Raw genomic sequence first — 19703 nt, forward strand, 5'->3', positions numbered from 1 at the left:
TTTCTTTTCTCTTGATGGAATACAAAAAGATTGAATTTTTACGCAGCACCCTATAACTTGGCACTATTACCGTTGGAATATGATTTTTTGTTTTTTCTAAAAATCATAGAAACAAAAGGTTCCAGTGAACTTCATTGAAAGTGAATTCCATATACCTATGGATGTTTTGGAGAAATTGTATGAATTAAATATTATATCAGTTGTGTCATACACAAATCCAAGTATCTAATCATTTATTTCAATATTTCATTCCTTCTGTTTTGTTTTTGATAATTCAAATTTTCTATGAAATTTCCTTCTTTTCAGTATTAGAGCACCCTGTACCTATAACGAATATCAATGGCAATTATATGCTTGTGTGATGATCAAAGATATATCGAAAAAAATTTCAATCATGTTTTCAAACTTTTTCATTGAAAGTAGTCGGCAAATTTCAAATTCAACACCCTTCATTGTGAAAACTAATCATGTGACTGAGTTAGACCTACGGTCCTAAGAACAAACTCCACGAAAATGCATTTCAGGAAATGTTATTCTCTACATTAACGGTGAAATGCACTCCAAAGAGAAAACTTTTTTCAGTCTTTTCAAGATGGGTTCACGGAGAAAAGGAAATTGATCATTTCGTATTTTTGAACATCCTCATCATTTTCGATAGTTTATAATAAATTCGAAACCACTGGGTCTTTTGTGAGCAAAATTCTCTCTTTTCGTTGGTCTACGACCAAAATCTTCAAATTTTTGAGAAGTAATCATTCAAATAACATCTGTAAGTCCCATTTAATATCTCATGGTCTCCTATTTCTCTATGTTGGTCATAGTTCTCTCAGACGTGAAGTATTGTTCGATTAATTGTTCAATACCTGTTATATTTATTGAGAAACGTTCGATTACTTGTACTCTTTCATCTTCGTAAATCCAGTTTTGTTACATTCAATAATTCCATCAGCATTTGTGCCTTCTCCATTTTCCGCTGTATAGCATTCTGGTGTGAAATTGCAAGAGAAACTCTTCAAATAATGACATCAGCAGTTTATCTTCAATTGCATTGATATAATCTTTGGACAAAAATGACTCATCATAGAGATGTCCACTGAGAGAAGAAAAAATCCTTCTAGAAACATCTTTTTTCTTATAAACATTGAATTATACGAAAGAAAAATTCTTTCGAAACATTTACTTTCATATGAACAATAAATTATGCGCTAACACTTTTCTATAAAGTTTGTTTCCAAACATTCGTTATGGAAGTCAATAAGATATCATTCACAGTTACTTCTTTGCATTATCTACACATCTTTGTGTAGAGTTTATTGGTTGCCTTATTTCTGTTTTTGCAAGATTTCGAAATTTTTTGCATGAAGAAAAGAAAAAAGCCAAAACTTTTTCATCCCACAAATTATTTCCTGCTGATAATATATTCCTTTCAATTCAAACAAAATTACTACTACATATTACTCATTCGTAATATGAAGTCACAGTTTTATGGATGATGTGAGAGCTTTATTCTATATTTTTTCATTTATTTATGGGTGAACCCCAATATTCCTTTACAATAAATTGTGTAACAATAAAAGCTTATACTATACTATACTAATTATTATAAATACCTTCATGTGTGTAACAAAAGACAATAAAAACAGACAGTATTAACTAATAAAATACATATATATATATATATATATATATATATATATATATATATATATATATATATATATATATATATATTTATATATATATATATATATATATATATATATATATATATATATATATTTGACTAATGAGTGAGATACTTGTTTATTAAAAGTATTTTGATTATCACAGAAAAAATTGACTTTATCACAGTAGTTATTTCCCAGTCTCAACATTTCAGATAAAGGAGAATGATAACCATAGTTGGTTGAGTGATACGGTGTGAAAAATAGCTTTTTTTGTCTAGTGAACCTCTGTGGAACGTTGAAGTTGATAAGAGATAGAATTTCCGGACAATCAATGAGACCAGATATAATTTTGAATAGATAAACCAATGTCGCAGTTGTTCTTCTATCCTCAAGACTCGACAGAGATAATATACTCATCACTTCACTGTAACTGTATTCACCTATAACCAACCATAGTTTGTATGCCATGGTCCTTAGAAATTCATTTTGCACATTTTTTAATTGTTGTTTATACTTATGGTAGTAGGGACTCCAGATGATGGTGTTATACTCTATGATAGGGCGTACTAAAGAACAACATAATACCTTGGATGTGAATGGAGAAAGATTGGTTGATGATCTCACAATAAAGCCGAGCATTTTTAGAGCTCTCATAGAAACAGAATTCACATGGTTGTTGAAACAAAGCTTGGCATCTAACAATATACCCAAATCCTTACACTCTCCTTTACATTCCAACATTTCATCATTCAAAAAATATTTAAATTTGCTTGGTGATCGAAATCTACTGAACATCATTGAGTAGCATTTCTTTGTGTTGAGATAAAGACAGTTTGCTCCACACCAATCAGAAATGGAGTTTATATCACTCTGAAGAAGATTAGCATCATGGACACTTTCTACAACCTTGAAAATTTTCAGGTCATCGGCAAATAACAAGATTGTTGAATTAGTGATATTTGAGCTAATGTCATTGATAAAAATGCAGAACAACAAAGGCCCACAATGTAATCCCTGTGGTACATCTGATTTTACAAAAAGAGGCTCTGAAACTGTACTATTCACTCTAACTGATTGAGAGCGTCCAATTAGATAACTGCTTATCCAATCTAGAATGTTACCGGAGAAACCAATGGCAGATAATTTTTTTATCAATAAGTTATGGCTGACCCTATCAAAAGCTTTTGAGAAATCAGTGTAGATAGCATCTACCTGCACAGACCTCTCAAGTGCTTGTGTTATATAGTGCTGATAATACAATGAGTTTGATGCTGTGGAACGTCCGGATGTAAATCCATGTTGCTCTTGTAAGATCAAGGGTCTACAGACATTCATTAATATTTTGGCAACAAGCTGATCTAAAACTTTTGGAATAGCTGATTGAATACATATTCCCCTATAGTTTTCAACTTTTTCTTTCGATCCACTTTTATGAATAGGGCAGATGAAGCTCCGTTTCCAAAGATCAGGGAACGTGCCACTGGTCAGTGATTTATTGAATAAAATGAAAAGAGGAGTTGATAAAGTATATACACACTGTTTAAGGAAAAATGAAGGAACATCATCAGGTCCACTCGAAAATTTTGATTTCAAGTTACATATAGTTTCAAATATTTTTGTTAATTCTAATGTACAAAATGATAAATCTAAAGTTTTTTCATACAAGAATTACGTAGGATCTGGATCAGATTCCACGTAAACTGTAGAAAAGAATCTAGCAAACAATTCGACGGTACTCGACATATCAGTAGACGTGTAGTCATTATAAGTCATTGCATTTGGCATATAACTGGTATTTTTCTTATCATTAACAAATTTCCAGAAACCTGCTGGGTCATTAATTAAGTTATTTTCAACATGTTCTAAATAGGTGTCATAGCAAACTTTCGTAAAAATTTTACACTGTGATCTCAGCTGTGTGAAAGCTATATAGTCTTCATTTCGATTGTAAACCTTGTAATTTTTGTGAACTCGCTTCTTCTCTATAATTATCTGTTTCAGTTCTGATGAGAACCATTTTGTGAAATTAGACGGTTTGAAAAGTTTCAATGGGACAAATATTTCAATAGCCTGTTGAATAATCTTATAAAATTCCTGTGTTGCTGTGTTGGTATCTGAGTATGCGAAAGTACTATTCCAGTTGAATGTTGCCAAAAAATCATGTATAGCTATGTAATTAGCATTTTTAAAGTCATGATAATAATGACTCTCTGGAGAAGACAATTTGATCTTACCATCTTTAACTGAAAAAGAGATTGCAGTGTGATGAATGGTGTCATTGAAAAGAGGAGGAGAAACAGCAGGAGAAACCACAACATCATGAATTTGGGAAAATAGCAGATCAAGCAATATGCCTCTACTGTTCACTACAGAATTCAATTGATAAAACTGCAAAAAACCAAAAGTATTGGCAAAGATATTTCTATAAGAAGTTGCAGGGCATATAGCTTTCAAACCCAGATGATCATTATCCCAAAGGGTATCAGGCACATTGTAATCTCTACACATTAAAAATTTGTTATTGACTAATGTACAGTGAGCCTGGTATATATCATTATCAGAATTGGGAGGAATATGAATACAACCTATAATGTAGTTATTGTTTTCACTTCTGAGTTCGACATACAGTTCTTCATAAAAGTTTTCATTAAGCGATCTAACAAGCTTGGACTGAAAATTCTTCGTTACAGCAATCATAACTCCACCACCTCTGGTTTTATTTGAACAATGGTGTTCAGCACCATTGTTATCCAGAATGGTGCTGAACAGGCAATAAGGCAAGTGACTTATTCCGGAACATCGATGTCCGCCATTGAGGATAACAGGATACTATATTGTGTAGCATACCTGTGTGCGATATCTGATTCGATTTCATAACGAATGTTTGCAATACTACTGTTTCTTGTATAAATTGATGGATGTAGCCGTTACTATGTGCTAGGAAATCATCATGCAAAATGAAATTTCATAAATTACACCTTATGATTTGATCTCCATAATCTTCATTTAAGGTTCATTCTTCACTCTGATACTGATCATAATAATTATTCAAGGTATGTACTCAACTTTTATATACCTAAGGTCCATCCTCAATTATGATAACCTTAAGCATACTATTTAATTCTGCATCAACGATAATACTTCATTCATTTCTAAGAAAACAAGCTCAATAATGGTGATCTGTTCAGATCCGGTTGGTCATTCAGTAAAATGGTTGAATTTTAAAGTTTGATAATTTCATTTGCTTTCAAATAATTAAACTTCAAACCTATATTCTCTATGTGTAAAATTTCGAAATCTTTGTTGAAGGTATGATTTTCTTTTGAAAGATTATTCGAATATGTTGGACTTGTTTTCTTATTTACATAGTTAATGATGTTCCTGGATATGATTCCTAAATATTCTGCCAGTTTGACCAACATATACACTCCAATTTATTTATTATTCATCTCTTGAATTTGTAAGTATTGTCTTCATTACTTTTAAATATCTTTCCCAACGTAATATCTGTTGTATATGCATTTTTGATATCTTTTTTTTTTGTCAAAAATTGAGTCACATTTTCTGTTGATCGTCCAAAGTAGGGGCTCAACGGATTTCTCATATATAAAGCTTTTAAAGAGGAATTAATATTGTTGTTGAATTGAACATTAAGACAGAAGGTCAATGATTTATTTCCTTCTTTATAAGTGGATTCACTCTATTTTATTTAAAAATTCTATAACTGAACTAATTATATCATCAGGAGGTAATGGATTCTGCACATAATATTTTGCACATAATACTTTTGGCACAGTTATGTTCTTTATTTCAGGCATATGAATTCCGTAGACTCAATTCTGGTTGAAATTCGCTATTGTTCATGATGATACTGATTATTTTTTCTAATAAGTTCACTGATGGTGTAATGACAAAGAAAACCTCTAGGTTGATCATAATACTTTTTATATGAAGGTGAAGAAGTAGAAAGTAAAAACGTTTCTATTCCACATACTTAATGTTCGAATGAAATATAAAATATGTTCGATGAAGCAAATTGTATTTTACCTTTCTTTCAAAACTTATGAAGGATAGACGAACACGCACATCTGATATTATATTCTCTCTTATATTCCAAATATGTTTTTATTTCGTGATGAGAAAGTGAATCAGTGGTACATTCCGAAACGTGACTAAGTGTGTGTGTGTTCTTTCGTAGGAATTGGTTCTCGAATTCTTTCTGCTACCCAAAGAATAGACACGAGATGTTATCGTGTTGTTTCTCCTCTGATCGGAATTTTTTCATTCAATTAGTCCACAGATGAAGGCCATTTATGATTATCTTACTTGCAGGAGGAATATCGAAATTATGCAACAAACTTTAATGTAAAACAAATGACTGATGACAAGTTCAGACAACAGTACCAAAAAATGTGGCCATTACTCTTGAGAATAATATTTGTCGCAAATCATTTAGTTGAGTAGAATATTGTACATTTTCTATGACGCGTAGCAGCAATATTTTGAAATGAGTTTTACTTCATGAAAGAGAAATTCTGCACCTTTTCATGAAATCTGATTTAGAATTCCAAAGGTAATCTAATGAGATTTTTTTTACAATTCAGTACCTACATCTGTATGAAAGCTTGTCTTCGAATAAGTTTTTTTAATAATTGTTGAATCTGCTAGAAATAAGGCAAGTTATCAATACCTGAAATTATTTACATCATTTAAGATACATCCTGTATATATTTCCTACCCTAGTAGTCATTATTTTCTTCTGCATTCTGTCCTGTTTTATAAAATGGAACCAATGATATCAGTAAGATATGTGCAATATATTCAGGGTAACGGTTGTTTGCTTCATTGGCTAATCATTTTCTGAAGTGAATCTATTGGAAACAGTTTTCTAATGCAAGAACCAAAATTACCGTCTCTCAATGCGCGTTCCGCTGAACATATGCGCAGCATCAGGAAATTTTTATAATTGTTCTCTTCATCTCCTGATGATGCAAGTTGATTAGCGAAACAAACATCGAGAGACAGTATTTCTGTTCTACAGTAAAATGCCGTGATAGTATGCACTCAATTCTCAGAAATATCATTGCAACAAAACAAAAAATGTTTGTCAGGTTGTGATCGTATATAGTTTATCGTTCTATATATTTTATAAGATGATATATAGAATCATCAGATGATAAAATTATATAGAATCATAACTTAAAAACCATGTTTTCGATTTGATACAAAAATATTTCTGAGACTTCAGTGCCTACTATTATGAAATTTTAGTTCAGTGTGGTTTTAATGTTTTAATGTTATCATTCAATAACGTTTTAAATGTTTATTTTCAAATAAATCCACAATTTACCTTTTTCTCTGATATTCTGAGAGTTCTGGAGATTCTACTCAGCTCAAAATTTGTGGTAGATATTCTTCTGATAATTACCATTTTGGCCAAATGAATGCTCGAAGAGGTTGATTTACTTAACACTTTCCAGCAGTCTGAAAGTTTAACAGAAACCATGCACGGCGTGAAAGTTGACTCGGCCAAGTTACTACCGAACTTAACTTTCCCAAATGGAATTAAATACTGAATAGTTTGTATCAGTGTAAGGGCGTGTCGCTGGTTGGATTACTTCAACCCCATCCATGCAACCCCAGGCAAAGATCCCTAACTTTGCACCACCGAAACGCCTTTTACCAGAAAATGACGTTAAGATCAACACGTTTCCGTCAAATTGATACTCTTAGTGTGTAGGTGTTAGAACGAGCGGAAGCTTTTCCAAGTAGATGACAGGGGTCTCATTTGTGAGATTTGTGGTTTGGGAAAGTATGGATAGAGTGAAGAAAGTCGGAGTTAAAGCGTGACAATGATGATACACTGAGTGTATATTCTTTTACCCTCGATAGGGCATTATTGGGAGTTTTTCAGGAGATACTACTCCATATGATAAGAACTTTTCGGTTTGTTTTACTGGTTGCTACCAATTCCTGTGAAACCTTTATTTGTCTGATTATATTGAATGTAGGATAAAGAGAATAACTGTTATCTAATTTCTACGGAGATTTTTATTTGTTACGACCGGTTGGGGTTTATGAAACCATTCTCTAGTACCCCTCATTGATCATATGATCATGTGGCATAAACTCCTGAAGCACTACGGCTACGGTGAGCAAAACTTCGACATCTGATTAAACTTGGCATGCTTGTTTGGTTTTGGAAATCCTGAGCTTTTCCATTGGGGCGATTGAACTTCAGTTTCGATGTCGTAACCATTCACACATGACTCGTCATCAGTTATGACCTCTAGGGAGACTAAACAGATTGTCTCTGGTCTGGATTCCTGGCCATATTTCCCTGGAAGTCAATGAGGCTGCTGACTCCCCTTTCAAAGGACGATGCTGCAAGCAGAGCTTCATCGGACCAGAATCTGTCATCGGCATCGCTTTAGGCTCTGCCAAACAAAGATTGAACACCTGGATAGCAAGAAGATTCATGGACTCCTGGCAGAATTTTTCAGGATTGGCTCACTCCAAGGAGTTTATTCACCCTTCGAAGCTTGATACCAAACAGTTGTTGGACTACAGTAGGGATGAGCTTCAATGTCTAATAGGTCTTCTCACAGGTCACTTGAATCATCACATACAAAAATTCGAAAGATAGTGTGTGTCGCCTCTATTTGGAAAATGATGAAACATACTTTGTACGGCAGAACCGTTCTCTAACAATCTGTCCTGAAAGACCACTTACAATACAAATTAATCGGCTTCGTTTAGAAGCTGGGTTTATTTGGTCGAGTGTGAATAGGTGTGACCCTCCACCACCAAATAGACCCATTCACTTTGGACCTAACCTAACCTAACCTAACCTATATCCTTTCAAACAAATATGGATCGCCATTGAAGTCATTAGAACATTTCTCACCGAGTTGGTAAAAACACGCCCAAAAGGAGCAATTTTATGGCGAAACACGAGTTTAATTTTTGTGAAATTGTTTAGTGAAAATCTCACATCGAAGTGTTTTTCGAACTGCTCAATATACCCAAAGCATGAAAACCAAACTTTTGCAATCCGGCACCAGGCAGCGCTGTTCCAATCTTCCCAGGTCTTGTAGAAGGTGCCAAAGTGTGACTCGAATGTATTGCTTGTTTCATTCGTATTTGGAGATTGGATAAAATATGTATATGATGATAGCCTCTCTCATTGAGAAGAGGTCTTCCATGGAATCGACGGAAAACTCAATACACGAATATTAAACATTAATAGGCTTAATAGGCTTAATAGGCTTTATGTTAAAATAGGCTCCTTTTACTTTGTTGTTTGTTATTTTCTTCAACAAAACACCATATACATTTCAAAATTCATTTTATATTTTCAACTTGACATTACATCTACATTTCATCCTCTACCTTAAGGAACTCCGGACGTTATTATATGTCAAAGCAGTGTAGCCAAAAGCATCTGGCCCATTGTGAAGCCAAGCTCTCATGTTGTCCGCCAAACGAGATCATCCTCTGTAGTTAACTGCAGTTCACACTACAAGGAAACAAAAGGTTCAATTATGGGAAATCCATTAAGCCCATTACTTGCGAAAATTTTTAAACATCCTTTGATTAAGAATTTCTTGTTTTGGCATACTTGTATTAGAGACAATTAGATAATTCTCATAGGGATGAAAACATAATTCATGAAAACATTAAATTTACTATTGAAGTAGAAGCAGAGAACTCAATCAATTTCTTGGACTTAACAATTAGTAGAATGAACAACAAACATGATTTTTCAATTCATCACAAACCGTCTTATACGCATATTACTGTACATTACGATTCTACCCATCCTTATCAACACAAAGTAGCAGCTTATAATAGCCCGATTCACAGATTAGTCAATGTTCCTTTTTCAACAGATAATTTCAATGAAGAATTTAATATCATCAAGCAACAATGGGTTTAAAGGCGAATTAATAATCAAAATACTTTCCAAGAAAGTCTACGCAAAAGTGATTTCAGATATTGATAAAATAGGTAATCAAAATTATAAAACTTCAACGTATTTTTTGGATAAACAATGAAAAAGGTGGCTTTATTTTTGAGGAAACAAGATGTTAAAACTACAGAACTGTAAGAACAAGTAATACGTTGGGAAAGTTAGTCAAAAATAATAAAGACAAAACATCCAGACTCTAGAAATCAGGAGTATATAAATTGAAGTGTGGAACGTGTTTTAAAGTTATTTCATATGGTCAAACTGGCAGCACATTCAAGAATCGAATCCAGGAACATCATATGAGCTATGTAAATAAGAAAACAAATTCAATATATTCAAATCATCTTCTAGAAAAAATCATATCTTTAATGAAGAGTTCGAAATTTTGCACATAGATAATAAAGGTTTGAAACTAAATCATTGGGTAGCAATGGAAATTAATGAACTTGAAAATTCGAACATTTCAATGAATGACTAACTGGATTTTAAAAATCAAACCATTGAAAAGAACAATTCGTTCAGGCCAGTCTCAACACCCTACATAGGAGGTTAATGGACTGACACCTATCAGAAAACAACTACTCCCCTAGCTAATACCACGAAGGGCGTTGGATTATATCCCACAGGTGTCAGTGCAGGATTATTCACTGAAGTTATTCCTGCATATGCTGTTGGCGATACAACTGCCGCAATAGATTTTCAATTATTGGAACACACTTGCAGACTGGTTTCGGGCTGTTTGGCCACTCGTGAGTGCAAGGTAGTGTATATCATCAACATAAAGTCGATGATTTCCGATAATTGAAAATCGAATTCCGTCAGAGTATCATTCCTCAAACCAAGCTGAAGACTACAACAAACAACAGGTTTGTCGTCGCCCCATCTGCCTGTGAATGAAAAAACCAACTGCATATCCAAAATTTGCCCAATTCCTCGTATAAGGAAAGAAATCTTTCACGTATAGTCAGTGGGCATACTATACATATACGGAATTCGATTTTCAATTATTGGAAATCATCGACTTTATGTTGATGAGTTCTATCAGATGATTTGATTTATAGCCAGTCTTCAAGTATGCCCACTGACTATACGTGAAAAACTGGATGTAGATGTAGGGTAATATTCTTCAGGTGATCATAATTGAAGAGGTACCTTACATAAAAGTTTAAGTGATTTTTTGAAGGTAGTATCAATTATGGTTACCTGTAGTATATAGATATTAGTGTAAGAACCAACTTAAGGTATTCAAATCACTTGATAGAGCTACTGTGTTAGCGAAACATGTTGTGATATTAACCAAATAAAGTTTCTGGGGATCAAATCGTGAGGTGTAGTTTATGAAATTGCTATGGATCTTCAACAAGTAACGGCCGAACCATTAAGAAAAAAAAAGGAAACAAGATGGAACCAGATTTCACAAACAGAGTATTAGTGATACATCATCAGAGAGCGCTGTTTCGACCCACCAAGCGATCAGCAGTGGTGCTAGCCTTAGCCGCAAATTTATTGCTGAACTTGATTTTTCTTCAAATACAAACTTTTCCAGTCTCGTTGCTTGAGGACAGTTGGTTACAATAATGCATTCGAAGTTTAACTGATGATATCTTGGCTGGTAAAAACAGCACTGTCTGGTACTGAATCAGGAATATTTTGGTTTTGGTATCTGGTTTCATTTTGTTGCCTTTTAGTAAGGGTTGTAGTGAAAGACAAAGAGTAAATCTTGTTCAGCCAACGATATCGACGCCTGGCTATGCAAGTGATCACTTTGGAGGAATCCGTTCATGTTTGATATTCGTGAATAAGTATTTCTGTCGATACCGTAGATGACCTTTCGAAAAGGAAAAGTGTCATCGTCTTTACTTTTTGTTTCATTATAACTCGAAAATAGCAGAAGTCGAACATAATTTCTTCTCTTATACACTCTCTTCATGAACGAACAATCATCATTATGGAAAGAACCATCCGAATGAATGAGTTTTTGCTTCCATTTCGAAGAAATGTATCAATTCCATTCAGTACCACGTATTCAAATGTATATCAAGATGTCACAAACACTTTTTCAAACCATTCCAATCGTTGAGCTTCTCATAATTGATACAAACTGAGGTGCAACAAGGAGAATGGATAGAAAATACAATATCATAAAAGGTAAACTGAAATAGTCACTATGAATAGTAATAGCGTGATAAAAACATATGTATGATGATCAGCGACTGTCTTGTGTTTTTCCATAACAATTAAAAAGAATGTGACCGATTCTTATGAAATAAGTAGGCAAAAGGATCCAAAACGCACACCTACAAACCAATCACACTTCATCAGATTTGATACCCAGTATATAAGAGGTCAAGATGAGCTAATTCACTCCTTCACAGTTATGCTTCAACTATTTTAAATCCCAAGTGAGCATTGAAAATTCTCTACTTCAAAATATATTCGCAAAGATGCGAAAATAGATATATTATCCAGGTATCGAATTGATATCGGGAAATAGTACTTAACTCCTTTTTAAGGATCAAATCTACTCATGGACAGATCTGTGAAAAAGGAAATACTGAATTTTCTATTGCCTTGTATTCGCCTCGTCTACACAGACTGTTGTCGAACTGAAACCAATTCTGTTTTTCTACAGATTTGTCTAAACTGAAAGTATTATAGGACTATTCGAGTCGCTTGGTACGATAGGGTCAATAAATGAATGTATTTTGATATTCACATAAAATAGATAAATCATTGCAAAAGTTCAAGGAAATTACTCCTAATGTTTTGATGTTTCCTTCTAACGCTTCAAGTACCCCTATATGAGAAGGTTATGAATTTTTGCATGGGTCACAGATATTACATTTTCAAATTGAACAGAGTGAATTTTGAAGGGGGATTAATTTTTGGAAAAGAGAGGTTTTGGCTTCCATTTTCTCCATCTATATAAAAAAATGTGGTAATCTCCCAAAGAGTAGAAAAAAGCAATCAATTCAAAAATTAAGTGACTTTCAGACATTATCTGAAAGAAGGTGGTTTCTCGAAACAACTGCTTTCATATTTGGGTTAGGTGGGAGAACAGATTTCAGTCTGCACCTGCCTGTGCCAATTATAAACATTGACGTATACGAAAGAAAAATTCTTTCGAAACAACTACTTTTATATGAACATTGAATCATACAAAACACTTTCATCCAATCAGTTTGTACTTCAAACATGTTATGGAATTGGATCAGATATCATTTGAAGTATTGCTGTACAATATAGTACATGAAAGAGTACAATTTCACTTGAATGGAACACTGTCATCCTCAATGGCGAACATCGATGTTTCGGAATAAGACACTTTCCTTAATGCCTCTTTAGCAACGATCTGGATATCATCATGATATGAAGCAATCAGTTCATTCATGAGCTGGATATACTCTTGTTATCGATGAAAAATTAGTTCTGAATTTAATTCAGATTTATTCCTTATTTTGGAATCAATAATTGATATAATGAATTTGAAAATTAATTAAAAACGATTATATTAAAAATTCTCAGTTCAATATGCTGTTTCATCTAATTGTCGCATATTTTATTCGTTGCAATTTAATATTGAATAAAGACAATGAGACATGTAGCTCCATCTATTGTCGCCACAGTGCAAACTATGTGTAATTGAGTTTAATAACAATATCGATCGTAATATCTCAAAGAAATAGGTTTCATTTATAAAAATTGAAATAATTTAAAATTTTTGTTGAGAATTGTCGATTCAGCAATTGTACTGCAATTATTCATCATGAAGTGATATTTATTTCTATATGAATTTTGAAATATTAATTTTCAACTGGGATTATTTATTACCAATGTTTGTTGAGATGATTTCAATCTCATACTTTGAGTTTTTTTTTATAACCATATCCTTTTTTTTGACACAACCCATACTCCTCATAATGTTAGTAATGTATTCTTTGTACAACTGTCATTAAACTCCTGTTCAAAGTATTTTTAACACGATTTTTATCGACCAAATAGCAATGAGTAAAACATAATTATCCAATATTCAAGAAAGTTCCATCATGAATAATAGATATACTTAAATACCAGAGCCAGAGTTTCAATCTCTGGCCATTGAAGAAGCCCACAAGAAGCCCCGAGTCTGGTTGAGATAATATGGAACCATGGGAATGCAGAACTAGACACTTTCCTGAAGCACATCAACAACGTGAGTCCTTTCATAAATTTCACAATGGAGAAGGAAGTCCACAACGAATTGTGATTCTTGGACGTATTGGTGAAGAGGACCGACACTAAATGGTAAACATCTATATATCAAATACCCACCCACACAGGACAGTATCTGAACCAGAAATCCAACCACCATCAATCGACTAAGAGAGGAATCGCTGAGAGACTCTACTAGACCGTATTTTCGGGCTCCGTAATACAAAGAAAGGTCTCGAAAAGGAACGAAGTATCATCAAAAATAACCTTCAACGGAATGGTTACTTCAGAGAGACAGTAGAACAGGCTTTAGCTAGAAGACAGCAAGAGCTCCACAAGAAAACTTCTGTATACCGAAAACCCACTCACACATGTCAGTATCTGAACCAGGAATCCAACCACCATCAATCGACTAAGAGAGAAATCATCTCTAAAAGAACGTGTTTTCGGGCTCTGTAATACAAAGGAAGGTTTCAAAGAAGAACTGGGCATCATCAAAATTGACCTTCAACGGAATGATTACTTCAAAGTAATGGTGGAACAGACTTTAGCTAGATGACAGCAAGAGCCTCACAAGGAGGAAAAGCTGCCACAACCAGTACTTGTACTTCCCTTCATCAGAGGATTGTCTGAATGGATAAGATGAATTGGGTCGAAGTACAATATCAGAACCTGCTTCAGATTTGGAAACACTATCCGTCGTAGCCTTACGAAAATCAGGCCACCCAATGCGGACTGTGATTCCTAGAATTGCATTTACTGGATACCCTGCGAGTGCGGAGAATCATGCATCGGTGAAAGTAAGAGGGCATAGAAAGTTTGCATTGCCGAGCACAAGAAACACACAGCCAGGAGAAACCAGCAAATCAGGAATAGCAGAGCATGTTTGGACTCATCGACATAATATCAAGTGGGCTCAAGCCGACATCATCCACAAGGAGTAACACTGGTTCAGGAGAAAATTCAAAGAATTTGTTGTCCAACAAAGCATTTAGCGAAGCTAGCGTAGATATTTGCAACATATGGAAACCTCTAATCAAGCAGAATACGACCAACTCCCGCCAAACGGTCAGCTCCCGCTAAAACCGATGAAGCGGTGAAAGGGAAGAGGGAATAGGTGAAATCACTCGAATGACCTATAAATAGTCAGATCGCTGAGACGATTGTGGATACTAACAATCGAAACATCTTCAAGTAACTTGTTTCTAAATCTTTTGATTTCTTAATTTAAATTTCTTGTAATAATAATTAAATAATTTTTTGTTAATTTTCATCTCGTGTTAATAGTTCAATTTTTTTGATTTCTTGGTTGTAGCTTGTATTTCAGTTCATTGTAATCTCAGTTTTTGTGTTTGATATAATTTTTTTTCAACTAATCTCTTTTTAGTTTTTTACAGACTTTTTCAGTGATTTTGAATCAATTCATATCATATTAGATAATGGTAGTCCGAACTGATGAAATACACCACGAAACATTGTCAACCTCCTTCAAACAAATACTATTTGTTGATAACCAGGTTATTCGGCGTCACCTGACACGGCCACTTCACAGCAAATGCGATAGAATGAAAATAGTTAACTGAGAAGAGATGTCAAAATGTTTTCAAAGGAATATTGAATTTATCTATTCATTATGAAAACAGGTTAGTTCTACAAAAAACTTTGTATGATATTTGTGTTGAAAGTGAGTTTTATTTTGTTTGTGAAACTGCTCAATCGCTACGCTCGTTTCACAAACTTTCTCACTCACAAAATGAAACTTTACTTTTAACACTCATATCATAAATATTATTATTCAATACATTCTCGACGAAGCTGTAAGTTCCGGAATTTCTTCAATTTGAAGCTCTTCAACAGCTTGTTTTTATTTTTGTTACAGTTTGGTTATTTTACTATAATTTATATTACTCCTTGTTTTTCAATAAACTTATTTGAATTCACATAGATATCCTTCCGCTGCCAATCTACTCTGTACTTTTTGATTTCCTTATTTTTATGGAGTACTGAATAGCTGTTCTTCTTAAAATACCCTAGTATGTCAGTAGGGGACAATATCAAACTCTTCACCCATTTTATCATGTCATATAAATAAGAGTTCTAGATCACTTATTCTTGAACGGCAGACAACGACCCAAAAAACCCAGGGCTAATGAAATATGCATAACAAAATGAATGCAGTTTTTCATGAAAAAAACTTGATTCATAAAAGCCTCACAGAAATATATCACTCTTGCACATAGATGTCACTTTTCCAAAAACGTATTTTTTCCTCTATTCTTCGTTCTATTTGGTTTGGTTAGAAAAGATCCTAATTATTATCAGTATCTGAATTATTGGAAGCAGTCTGAACTTTCTGCAAATTACCTCTCGCCACTTATGTTATGGTTTTCACTTTTCCCATATTTTTACTAACGCTATCTACAACTGATAGATTAAGGCTGGACTCATCTTCTTTGGAAATCAAACATTTTCGAAAGTTTTCAAATGAACCTCAAAAAAGTATGGGCTTGTGGTCTAATCGTTTCACCCTTCTCTGGATTTCTGTTTCTTTTTGTTTCACACCGTTGAAAACTGAATACGTTCCTGCAGATAAAATTTCAAATGAAACATGGAGAGTAATTTCTTTTTGAAATTCCATTTGCAGGCATACATGCTCATCACGGGATATCTAGCATAATTGGTAGAATGATTAATTAGGTGCTCATCGTTTCGGGGACATTTTGCGGCAAACTCAAATTACATCTAGCAAATCTCTTTCCTATTCAAGTTTATGTGCAATTTGTCCGGCGGAAATGTTTCAAAATTTAACGAGTTGACTTGAAAAAAACCTGTCGGAAGTAACAAATTATCCGAGAGCTTTCTACGTGAAAGGGTCAGTAATTTATCGTAGCATATCTGTCTTGGGGTGAAAAAAATAAATTTTCCGCCTCGGTTAGCTCGAATTTATTTTGCAATTCTTCGAAAGAGCGAATTAAATTAAGGGATACAAGATCACCTTCAAGAGAACACAAGTTTACGAAACGAACTGAGTGGAAAATAAGGACGAGCAATTGGGAATTCTTGGACAGTAGCTACTAATTCAATGACGGGTTTTTATTTTCAACCATCACTTTTCATGAATGAAAATCTTGCGATGGAAATTGGATTATGTAATTTAGGAAACTTTTGCTACATAAATAGCATTTTACAAGTATTGTTTATGACGAAGAATTTCAAAAACGGGGTTTTAACGATGAAAGAGAACGAGAATGTTTCCTGCTCATTCACACGATTTCCTATAGTGTTTGAAGTCCACTAGATACTCGTTAGGACAACAAGAGTATTGCTCCGAATTCTTGGGGTTCTTGTTGAATTCTCTTCGTGAAAAAAAATAGCAGAATCAATACTCCTGACCACTCTAGATTGAATAATTCCGTAGAGTCTATCTCGTCTTATGTTTGCAGATCTTTTGCTGGAAAAATCCTCACTTGGTTACCCTTGTAGTAAATGTTCAAGAGGTAGCAAAAACGTATGTGATTGAATTGAATAGAACTTGCCGATACTTGATGAAAATACATTTCAAAACTAATTGATACAGTTTATTATATGATTTTCAATATAAAAACGTTTTACAAAAACCGCGACACGTGTTTCACTAATCATAGCATCCTCAAGCGTAAACAGTTTACTCTTGAGGAATAGAATTTCCAATTCTCCCTCTATGTCGATATGTTTACTTTTCAATTCATTCCTGATAAATACTTATCGTAGAATCGACTGATTCATCACTAGTAACCATCTTCTAGCAAATAAACTTCATCAGAGTCAAAAACGATCGATTCTTCTATAATCTAGTTTACATCCGTTTGGAAATCACTTGCTATTATCTGCTCATTTCTAGTGATCTTTCTAGAATTCTCCACAAAAAACGTTCAGCTTTTATATGTTCACCACAAATATTGTCTTTTCCAACTCAGGCATCGATACTTTTGAAAGAAATTTCAGCTGCAACAATTTCTAACGAGTAAATGAACACAGTTTAGATTGTTTCAAATAGTAGAAGTCAACATCAATTGGAAAATGTTCTCTCCTCCCATATAAAATCTTCCAGGAATTCATTTTTCATGGCTCCAAAATACATGTGGAAGAAAAAATACAAAGCGTAAAGTCCTCATCTAGAATCATAAAAGATCTAGTAGGAACGTAGCAGTAAGAATATTTAGTTAATTCATAATTGAATAATACATTATTGAAGCTATCAGAAGCTATACCTAACCATCCGAAAGATCTAAATGTAGAAGCTTCTGATTTCTCCAACAGGATTCTTGGAGCAGTGGAGACCATTTCGATATATTACCTTGGCATACCTGACAATCAGGTAATGGGCAGCTAGAAACCCTATCTCGCCGTTTATCTCAGGATAACCGAAAGCCACCCATTCCGAACGAGACCGACCACATAAGGGAGACGAAAGAAGAAGAGTGTGGCTCAGACAAACACACTGGAATAATTATTCGAACATTGTGAAAACTTTCAGGAACGTGAAATGTAGGTAGAGAGATAGGTAAACAGTTAATGGGTCTGTTTGACCATTCATTGCAACCCGTCTGAGGCTCAACATATTCAAACCTGACTAACCGAACCCAGTTTAGAAGGAAAATATCTTATTTTCTGAGACTTTTCAGCTCAAAAACGTAAGAAAAACTCTTTCAAACTTTGACTCGATTCGCAAAGGGGCAAGCACAAGTATATGGCCTGTTGTTTCGTCATCTTCCAAATAGAGACGCCTGTCGTTCAACAGTTTCCGTATATGATAATACAAGAGGCGATGATCTCATCAAGCTTGTGAGAAACCTTAGGCCATACCATGCCCAAAGATATGCCAACCACAAGTTCTGGTCCAATGAAATCGCTTTCAGTTTACATGAAGGAACGGAAGAAAAGAGCATTGAACCTCTCTATGTTTCTTACCATTTTTATTTGTAACTAACGTTACTGCAGTTTCGTCCAATGAGGACATTTTCAAACTTATACATTGAACGGAAGGAACTGATTGAACTCACATACATCAAGAAACTTTTCGATGTGAAAATCTGATATTATTACACTTACCCACTCCTGAAGTGACCCAGGCCTAGAACAAGGACACCATGAATTAGAAATATACTAAGCAACAATATGAACATGAAAATAGTTCAATAAAAAATTTTGAATTGAACCATCAGTACTTCCTAAAGTTTTGTCCGTTTCAATGTCCTGTATTTTTGTAGCTCCATATCTTTATGAATAATCATTCTACTGTGTCGTAGTGTATACTTATCGTTAGAGAATTTTATACTCTATACATTGATGATTAATTTTTTTCCAAATTATGAAATATTGGTGATTGTCAGACCAATGATCGCTTATGATGCAATTGCCTGATGGCCGTAGGCTTTACAGAAAACTGCCCAAGCGGATCACTGGCTTACAGAGACAGGCTTGTCTGGTTATCAGTGGTGCCATCAGTATCACAACGTCAACGACCATGTAGATCCTTCTAGATGTACATCCTCTCCACATTTATCTAAAGAGAGAGGCTAGGTGAACTGCATATAGACTTATGCACATTGCCAATTGCACAAATTGATTCAATGCAGAGTGCAACAGACTGTTGGTTGACAGTGGAAGTCACAGCATTCTGGAAATGACCTCTGACTTTATGTCTCCAACTGTCAACTACAAACTGTCCTTATAAAGTACTGTTCCCGAGTATAGAAGACTGAATACTCTGGGAGATAGAGATATTGAGAGCAGATAGCTGTTGGTTCACAGATGGATCAAAAACACCAGCCGGTTCTGATGCTGGTGTTTTCAGTTGCAGATCAGGGACAGAGATATCAAACTGGCTAGGA

This window comes from Leptinotarsa decemlineata, unplaced genomic scaffold, assembly GCF_025532065.1.
Source record: "Leptinotarsa decemlineata unplaced genomic scaffold, Ldec_3_MD MMD2_tig00026340_RagTag_RagTag, whole genome shotgun sequence".
NCBI classification, from domain to species: domain Eukaryota; kingdom Metazoa; phylum Arthropoda; class Insecta; order Coleoptera; family Chrysomelidae; genus Leptinotarsa; species Leptinotarsa decemlineata.